Consider the following 11,060-nt stretch of genomic DNA (forward strand, 5'->3'; position numbering starts at 1 on the left):
CCTACATGCGTAATGGACAAATGGTGCAACAGAAGATCCCTGGACTGATGTACGCAGACGACATTGTGCTACTAGCGGACAATAAAAAAGATTTACAGATACTTGCGAATATCTGTGGGAACGCAGCGACAAATCTAGGCCTTAAGTTTAGCACAGAGAAATCAGGGATTATGATCTTTAATGAGCACACAAGTAACTTCGTGGTGTCAATTCAACAGCAAGTAATACCCATAGTGAAGCAATATAAGTACCTCGGCGTACACATAAACGAAGGAAAGAATTACTCAAGCAACCACCAAGATAATCTGAAAATAAAGGGGAAGCGGAATGCAGCATTAATGAAACACAGAGCACTGTGGGGCCACAATAAGTATGAGGTAGTGCGTGGAATCTGGAAAGGAGTAATGGTGCCAGCGCTAACATTCGCAAATGCCATTATATGCTTAAAATCGGATATATTGGCGGGTTTGGAAGTTAACCAAAGATCAGTAGGCCGGTTGGCTTTGGGAGCACACGGTAATACGACAAATGAGGCAGTGCATGGAGACATGGGTTGGGCCTCTTTTGAAGTCAGAGAAGCACAAAGCAAAATTAGTTTTGAAGAAAGGCTCAGGAACATGGATGAAAATAAATGGGCGGCTAAAGTGCACAAGTATCTCTACATGAAAAGCGTGGACACAGAATGGAGGAAGAGGTCAAGGAAGTTGGCAACCAAGTACAGGATAATCGAAACTGTAAATAGACAACCAGGGGTCATCAGAAAGAAAGTGAGAGAAATAGAGACCGTGAATTGGATGCAAAGAATGGAAACGAAAAGGACAATGGAGATTTACAAGAATGAGAAGAAAGAAATTAGAAGGGAAAATCTGTACGATAACACAAAGGGCAGTGCCTTGCTATTTGAGGCTCGAGCCGGTTGCCTAAGGACGAAAACATATCGGAACAAATATTCGGAATTAGATGAGACATGTGTATGCTGCAGTAAAGATCCAGAGACCACTCAGCACATCCTAATGGAATGCGACGGGATCCACCCAGCGAGAACCGTAGGTAACGTGCAACTCCCAGAAGCGCTTGGGTTTAAAGTGGAAGGAAACATAAACAGATCAGCCGTAGAGATCAGCAAGAGACGATTAGAGTACTGGTGGAAAAAAAGTAGGGAAAAGATGGATGCGACCTGATCTCTTAAAATCATAGGCAGCGGTACAAGGTAAATTTTTGAAAAAGAAAAATAATGATAGGTATACAAAAATGCAAGATAAAGAACATGTATAGTATACCTGATTAAATCAAGCAGGCTAGGTGACTATTTGTCGCCGCCCCGTTTCAAAGGGGATGCCAATAAATCATCATCATCATCATCATCATCATGGAACGTGGGTGCGACGGCGCAGCTGCCTAGTGCCCGCCCAGTGCCCGATCATATTAGTTGGAGTTGCTGAGCTGCGTTGTTTTTTTCCTGTGGACGTGTCGCGTGGGTTTTTTTTTTCCTTCAGTGTTTTTTTCGCACATAACCTGCACGAGATTAGTATGCCTTGCAGTAACTGAGCCATGCCGCGGCATCGACAAAACCACTGTTACGCGCCTGGGTGCCAAACAGGCTATGTTATGTGAAGTATGGGCCGAAGTTGTCCTTGTTTGGCGTCCTGAAGAATAAAAATAGGCGGAAAGAGCGGGAAAAGAATCTCCATAGAACTTCCCCTGGACGACACGAGCGCAGTATGCGAGCTCCATTACGAGCCACGTTTTGTGCTCAACTCCAACGTAGTTCCTGATCACTGTGAATTGTTTTTCTTTTTATGGTCTAGTTAGGTCAGTTAGTGAAGGAAACTGCGAAGAAGGTACACTGGCCTCCTTACTGGAAGTTGACTCTCTCGAAGCATCAGGTGACAGAAATGAGTGCCGTCAAACTGCTGCTAGCGCTACTGCCACAGAGGCCACACAAACGTGGTACCCCAGCATTGCACAGGCCTGCGGGTTTCAAAGGACCATAACCAGCACGTGGCCAGAAGCGACTCGAGGCTCACTTACCACATTGCGGGCTATGTTGCGCGGAAGTGTATTGTCCTTTCCAGCACAAAATGCCAAGAATGCAGAAAGCTGCTCACTATGACGCCACCAGGCGAAAGTTTTCAACTTGCCCGGCTAACAAACTTCTGTGACCAAGGAGGCCTCTCCTTTATCCCTCCAGTCAGCTGTACGGCTTTGTGAAAATTCTAGAGGATCTTTTCACAGAAGGCTTCTCTCAGAGTGAGCTACACTCTGACAGCGTTATGGATATGCTGGAAGTTGTCAAGAGTAAGCTTTCCCTCGAAGTTGGCTGCAATGTGCACGCTCTTAGCCTCACAGCTAAAATAATTAGTTTTTACATTGTCACACGTCTGCATTCTTATGTGAAAGGAATTAACTGTGACAAGGCAGGAAAGCGGCAGAGGGCCAAGCAACTGAAGTTGAACCATTGCACATGAGTTGAAGTGCATGAAACAATGGCTTGCTGTACTTCTTGCAAATAAAAGTTTTGTGTCAGCAACAGCCCTGTTAACTTCATTTTGCTTACCCTTATATAACTGTACATGAGCATAGGCCGGAGCCTTTGTCACGTGAACTAGTTTTCACTTTTTGTTCAGGCCTCCCTCCATTTCTTTATGGAAAAAACAAACCTGATTTGATTTAACAAATGTGTGCCGGCGTAATGATGGTTAATAATAAACGCAGAAGGCTACTGTGAAGCATGGAACAACTAAAGTGGGACAATGAAATATTTAAGCCATATATACATATTCATTTTGGCTAAGCAAAGGCACAAACCAAATTAGCATGCCTGATTTTTTTTTTTTTTTTTTGAGCCCAGCTGGCAAGTATGCACGCACTGTTTTCTGTCTGACAAAATTTTACATTACGTCGACACGGCATGAAACCGTTTTCAATTTTTTTTTTTACGATTGCCCGATAATTCGAAAAATTCGAAGGCCCCTTCCGCATAAGCAACATCCGTCAGCGACGAGCTCTTTGCACAAAACGTCTAAGAGTTAGGATAGGCAGAGAATTGCCCAAGAGTTGCCGTCTTCCTTTTCCACAAGGTTCTAATATGGCAAATATCATGTGGCCTAAACAAATATAGTGCTTGCTCAAGATATGTAAAGACTGTCAAGTACGCCAAAACTAAAAACAAATAAGAGTGTGAACTGCTTCGAACTGAACCGCCAGAAACGCAAGGAAAATCAAAGCTTCTGCAAGCAAGGCTTCCATTGAAGTTGCCAGTGGCGCCACCTCTTGGATGCGACGCTGACTGCGTCAGAGGAGCGGCTGAGTAAGCCCACTGCCCCCTTCTAGTACACTGTACCTGGGAGCAACTAACAGCCAACCTAACTTTACCGCCGCCTACGGCAGGTGGCGCTACCAGCTCAGCTGGAAACACCAGCGCACTAGATCAATACAGGAACCCATGACTAGTATGGTTGAAAACATTTTGCGATGATGTCCTTAATCAAAATGTGTATATTAATTAACGCGTAAGACAACTTTCTTTCATATCGATGTAAGTTCAACGCATTGTCTAGTAAGATTTTATATATTTCGCTTGTTTTTAGTTTAATTTATTAAAGTGACGTCACTTCCGTGCGTTGCTGGAGCCGTGTTTGTGTGGACTCGTCTATAATAGACCTTTTCACAAACCGACGTTTGAGCAGCGCCATTTGCCGACGCGGGCGACCTCTAGCGTCAGAACATGTTGAGAAATTCTATTCTGGGACCGAGTGAAGCGCACAAGTTTTTGATTTCTTGGTTCCATTTGCGGCATGCTGTTTCTGCCTGGGGGCCTCGAGACTTCAGTTCTGGTATGGCACTTATAACATATTGGTGTTGGGGTGCCTTCTCGTGACGAGCACAGTCGTGCTCGTCACGGGATTAACGCGTTTGTTTCTGCGTCGACCCGCGTCAAAGTGCTGATCCAGACTGGCGGTTGGACCCCGGGAGTGACTGTATCACCCGAAACAGAGCTTCAACTCGTGAATTGGTGCCAGTGACGCTGCCCGACAACCACATAGGCCTAACCCTTCACGTCGGATACGGAGCGGTAGCGACCCTAGGGAGAGAGCCTTCTCGCGCAAACAAGCAAAATGGGTAGGCCCCACCGCGGCACGTCTAAGAAGTCAACCACGGACGATGAGCCAATGGTTCAATGCGGTAGCTGCGACAGCTGGTTCTACCTGGAGGACTCCCCGTTCACCTCCATAGAGGAGGCCCACGGTAAGAGTTTCACATGCAAGTTCTGCACGAAGATTTCTACACTACATGCGCTAATAGCACACCAAGAAAGAAAGATGAGCGCCGAGAGCAATCTCGACATCGAAGCACTGAGAACACAATGGAAAAAATCGGAGATGGAGGGCAAGGCAGAAATACAAAGACTACAACAGACGCTGAATGCCGAGCGCGAACTACGCGAACGGCTTTCAGAGGAGGTGTCAGCGCTTCAAACCAAAATTGAAGAGATTTGTAAAAGAGAAGGCACCTCATTGGTGCAGAAATGCCAAACACCTGAAGACATAAAGGAAAACAAAACTACGCCGGAAAGACAGGACCCCCCACCCAGTCAAACGAGAGGCAGCTCAACACAGAATGAGGACCATGAAAAAGCAAAACAGACCGAGGAAACAGAGACAAGCGCAGGCCCATGGATCAAAGTGGGCAAGAAAAATGGAAAAAAACAGAGAGAACACAACCAAATAACACGCCCCCACAACCAAAGGGCTAAAAGCCAGTCAGGGGAACAACACAGCAACAACCCACCCCAGCTGCGTTACCAGACGGTGGTGCTAGGCGACTCAAATGCCCATAGACTAAAAAAACACCTATACAAGAAAATCAACGACCAGAGGCTCCGCATAACCACCAAATCGGGAGCAACTACAAATGAAACACTCCTTCGAGCGGAAGGAGAAATTGCACGTGCAGACGCCTCCAACATCAAACTCCAACTAGTAATTCACGTTGGTACTGTCGAAGCACTAAGTGACACAGGAGTCGAGAGGTCCGTTGAACAGCTCACAGAAAAACTACTATCCTGGAACGAGAAGGCACCCCAACACCACTATGTTATAAGTGCCATACCAGAACTGAAGTCTCGAGGCCCCCAGGCAGAAACAGCATGCCGCAAATGGAACCAAGAAATCAAAAACTTGTGCGCTTCACTCGGTCCCAGAATAGAATTTCTCACCACTGGGGATGACCTCAATCAAGACAGCTTCAATGACATCCACTACACCGAGGCAACAGGAAACTATGTGAGCACCCTACTAGCCCAAAAAATAGCTCCTTTTTTAGGAAACAACAAACACGAACACACAATCACATCACAAAACCGCAGACGACCCAAGGGTACAGACCAGATGACAGTGAGGTCACTGTTGAAAGCAATGTCCACAGCACTTGGCCAGTTAAGTCAAACGAGACGCCACTGAGGAAATGTATCATTAAAGCTAAACTAAAACTCTTAACACTAACCTCACAAACACAAAAAGACAGCAGAACAGAACACAATCAACAGGCTACTCAAGAGGAAGACAGCAATGCTTGGCTGAACACGAAGACGATTGTAAACCAAACTGAAGAGGATCAAGTTAGCCAAGACAACACGCAGGAGCTCAGCCCCCATACAAAATCCAAGCAAGTTTCCCTGCACCCAAAAAGAAAACGCAAAAAAGTAAAATCGGGAGACAAACAAAAGAACTTATCCATCTGCCTACTAAACATGCAAGGCGGCAGCAGACTGAAATGGGAAGAAGTACAGCGTCAAATCAGCCAGCAAAAAATTGATTTATACGCACTTACTGAAACGCACCTCAGAGATGATGAAGAACCCAATATACACAACGGGTTAGAGTGGTACGGACAAAATAGAAAAAGGGGCACTAAACGTGGAGGAGGGGTTGGATTCTTTGCACAAACCACCCAGAATATCTGTACTAGAGAGGACCAAAACGCTTGCCAAGAACACATGTGGATTAAACTAGAAATAGAAAAACGCAAGATATATCTATGTGCGATATACATGGCTACATCAACTAAAGAAGAAGAATGGAATAGAAAAATATATGAATGCATCACTAAGGATATCCAGCAAAAATACAGCGGACATCCTATTTTCCTCCTGGGCGACTTCAACTGTCACATAATGGAGCTTGAAGGCAAAGAAAAGGATGCAACGGGCTTCCGCAACCTTGTGGAAAAATGTCACTTATCCATAGCAAACCTAGACCCACACTGCCAAGGCACGTACACATGGACACGCCACACTCAAAAATCAGCCATTGACTATGTATTATACAACAATCAGGCCACCATGCAACACATCCAAATAAAATCAATGCACATTGATGAAGACAAAACAGACAGCTGTGGTAGCGACCATAACAGAATTAAAATACTTCTAGATACCACTACACCTCGCACACAAAAGAAAAAGACAACATGCACAACAAGGCACTGGAAGACGAGAGACAAAGACAAACTTGAAGAGTTCGCATCACAACTAGAAGAAAAAATAGAAAACACAAAAACCTATGAAGAGTTCATCGAACAATGCCTACAAATGGCAGACAAAACTCTTGGCAAGACAAAAGGGATGATCCAAACAAGACCAACACCATGGTTTGATAAGGAAGTGAAAGAAGCAATATCAAAACGCAAAAGCCTATCCAGACTACACCGCCATACAAGTGAGAAGGACACTACGGCAAAAGCCAACGCATGGCAAGCCTACTTAAACCAGAAACAAAAGGTGAAACACTTGGTGGCCGAAAAAGTTGACACCACTTTCAAGCAACAAGAAAGCGACATAATAAAGGAACGAAAGCACTACAGTCAAAGGTTCTGGATGTATATAAACTCCCTACAACCAAAAGAGACCACATCGAAAACAACTGCTTTGCACACAACCTCGGGACTAGTCTTGACAACACGAGAAGAGATGGAAACATACCTGACATCACACTTCACAACACACCAAGACAACCCACAAAAGCACGTACCACAGGACACAAACACAGCCATTGACAAGATGAACAGGAGGAAGCAAGAACATAGTATACTGAACCCAATATCCACAACAGAGCTGAAACGACGCATCAGTGACCTTAAAAACCAAAAAGCAACAGGCCCCGACGATATCCCCAACGAATTTTTAAAAGCACTAAAGACAAAAGCAAGAGAAACACTACGACACTACTTCAACAACATCCTTGAATCGGGCCAAATCCCACCAGCATGGAAAGAGGCAAAAGTGACCCTCATACACAAGGGCAAAGGAAAACCACTTGAACAACTGAATGCCTACCGCCCAATATCTATAATAAGCAATGTCCAAAAACTATTCAGCGCAACCCTAAACCGAAGACTACAAAAGATATGTGAATCAAATAACATATTCCCAGAATCTCAAAATGGCTTCAGACCAAACCGCAGGACAAGTGACCATATATTCACGCTGACCCAAGCTCTAGAAATGAAAAATAAGGAAAAATCTACGCTCTATCTGGCTTTCCTAGACATGGAAAAAGCCTATGACGGTGTCCCCCACTCGAGGCTTTGGCAAAAACTACAGGGCATCGGATTAGAATGTAAAAGCATAGACCTCCTCAAGGAACTATACACGTGTTGCACAGCAGTGTACAAACTACACGAACTTAGCTCGAAGAAAGTCCAGCAAAAGATAGGACTAAAACAAGGATGTCCCTTGTCCCCAACACTATTTAATATATACATCACACAACTACTCCAAACATTAGACAACGAGGGACCAGGACTCCGAATGTCCACGATAACAACTGACGGGCAGGAGGAATACACCAAGATCTCATGCCTGGCATTCGCCGATGATATTGTGCTGTTAGCAGAATCAGCAGCTGACCTCCAACACCAGCTTGACATCTGCTCCCGAGTTGCAGGAAACGACCAACTAAGGTTCAACACTGAAAAAACGCAGTGGTTGGGAATAAACATAAACAACACTGGCAACGAATTCACCCTCCAAGGGAACCTCATCAAAAAAACATCTGAATACAAATACCTCGGCGTAACACTCTGTGACCAACCAAATTATCTATATCATCACCAAAACGCCTTAGTCAAAAAATCAAATCGCCTCAAAGGCAACATCTGGAACTTGGCCAGGCACTCGTACAACCCTTACACTGTGGGACGCACACTATGGAAGGCAATAGCTGTACCAGCGACAACGTACGCAGATGACGCGCTGGCCTACTCCAGCGAAACCATAAAATGCCTGGAGCGCCATCAAATAGAACTGGGCCGCTGGCTGCTGGGGGGTAGCATGGCTACAGCTAATGCAGCAGTAAGCGGGGAAATGAGCTGGTCCTCGTACGAGGCAAGGGAAGCGAGATCCAAACTACAATACGCCGGCAGACTAAAATTCATGGCAAACACAAGCTACAGTCGCAGAATATACCTACACCTAAGATACAAAAACATCAAGACGGATTGGATACGGAAATACACATCCCTAAACACAAAATACAACCAAAACTCCAAACACCACGGAACTAAAACAGAGACAGAGTGGCGCAAGGCAGTCATCAAAGAAATCAATGAAGCCGAAACATCAATATGGCGCACGGCAGTAGCAAAGAAACAAAGCCTGGCACTCTATCACCAACACAAGCTGGAACCGTGCCCATCAACACACTATCGAGGAGACAGAGGCAGCGCCCTACTGTTTCAAGCCCGCACCGGCGCTCTCCTCACAAACCAACGCCGCCACGAACTATTCGGCGTGGATCCGACGTGTCACTTATGTGGTGCGCAAGTGGAAACCCTCCTCCACGTCTTACAGCAATGCCCGAGACTTCCCACAGACCCCCGATCGTGTACCCTGGCCGAGAGCCTGGCGTTGACCGGTAACACCGAGGAGGAGCGAGCTGCACGCGCCGAAGCCACGAAGACCCGGCTAGAGCAGTGGGAACGTCAGGGCAGGTGCAAACAGTCCTTTGACATTCCACCTACAGCCACCTCATCACAGCAACAGTGAACCCTGGCTGCGGCTGGTTACCGATGCAGGCCACGCCAAATGCGCGACCCTCTGCCGTCTCCAGCTGATCGCGACCGACGAAGCGGCAACACGGTTGGATGGGACGCGGGGGACGCGCCCACCAGATCCCGGCATGGCTAGTGGATCGGATTGTGCTGACTTTGGTGATGTCCGAGACGACTGGTGAACAGTGAACCGGACCAACCAGACGGCCTCAAAGACTGTGACTACTAGTGCACTGTACAGTGACGAACTGTGTTTTATGTTTTTCCTCTCTTTACTTTATACGCCTCACTTTATTTCCTTTCTTGTTTTTCTACATATCCTGTGGCGTTTGACAAACGCCTGCCCTGCGTCAAAAGGGATCAGGACCACACACTTACTTACTTACTTACTTACTTACTATGCCGCCGGTTTGGACTGTGCGCCTTACGAGAGAGCAGGCCGGCCGCACTTCGGTTGTGTGATCTTCGCCGCGCATTATTTCGATTGTTTTCTTCCGTTTCGCTTGTCTTGTGCGGCTTGACTTGTTACATGTTTCACGTGCTCGCGTGAGCGCTCAGTGTGGTGTGCCATGGCAACAGCAAGCCCAGCCAGTGCCAGTGGATGTGGTGTTTCGTCGTCGGTAGCGGCGGCAGCCGCGTCTGCTTCGTCGAGACCTGGCATGATAATCAGCGGTATATTTCATTGTTATTGCTGGGCACATGTGACGTATCGTCGATTGAATCTGATCACCATTAGGTTTCGCGGTTGAGGGTTGCCTCATTTAGCGAAAGCAGGCGCGTACGTAGCTGTCGGGCAATGCTTAGAACCAGGCGCCGGCGGCCCGACGACGCATGTCACCAATATGCGGGGAATAGTCTACGCTTCCGACGCAACTGAACAGCTTAATCATGCAAAATTTATTGGATCTGGTGCGGTGCAGTGTGCTTATAACCAAATGTCAAAACATAAGCGTGGCGATCGAGCAGCGCGGTACCTGCAGCGAACCGACGCGCGACAGTGATCACAGATGCCAGCGCAACTGAAACAGCCCAGGTGCTAGATTTTTATTTTTAGTATTTAGTAGTTATTTATTTATACATACTGTCAATCCCAATAGGGATTATAACAGGACTTGTTATAAAGATATATTTGTTTACCTATTTTTACATTTGTTTACCTGGAATGGCTTTTCTTTCGAATGTCTAAATTTGGAACAAGCTTCGCTCACGGTGAACCTTAACGTAGATCGTGCGCGAAGTTTGTATTGAAGATACGGCGTACGGAAGGAATTGTTCATGTGCGCTATCTCTGAAGCGAAATAAGCCAATAATATTGCAGCGTTAGGGCCATCTCTGCTCTTTCTCTAGTTTCTGTGCAATGTTCATAATAAAGTAATGTTGAGTCTCAACAATTGTCGAATAAATACATATGCATATGAGTGTAAACCACTACTGACCGTGAGTGAAAAGCGCTTAGTGGTCATCGAAGCGGTCACTGCACGCACGTAAGTATTTCACTTGATCGACTGTGCGAATAATTTATTTTTTTCGTTACTGTTATTCTTGCAAGCATGATGCTATTGTCCGCGCGTACCCATGCGAATACCATTTTTTACGTTCTAACTTGCGCGGGCTCATTTAGCGCATTTCTACGCCATGCACAGTTAGTGCATTACGGTTCCCGAACTCTAGCACTGGTGCTAGGCCGCGCTGATGAGGTTGACATGTTCGTTTTTGCATTCTCTTGCTGCCCAAGCACATAGACAACGCTCAAAGATGGGTGAGCTCGATGCAGCACCACACTGTTGAAGTTATTAACTTTATGGGCAGGGCCGCGCAGGGTGCGTGTGAACGCAGAGACAATGTTTTGGTAGACACAGGGTCTGCATACATCTTCCATAGGAGACGATTTTTCCAGATAGTTGCGAAGTGTATTTACCGACTAGTTCTCTCGCAGAGTGCTTCAATTTGTCTTATACCTGTGTCACACGGCCACTTTTGATAGCGATCGAGAACGATCTGGATCGGAA

The sequence above is a fragment of the Dermacentor silvarum genome, chromosome 5 (genome assembly GCF_013339745.2).
Source record: "Dermacentor silvarum isolate Dsil-2018 chromosome 5, BIME_Dsil_1.4, whole genome shotgun sequence".
Taxonomy (NCBI): Eukaryota; Metazoa; Arthropoda; class Arachnida; order Ixodida; family Ixodidae; genus Dermacentor; species Dermacentor silvarum.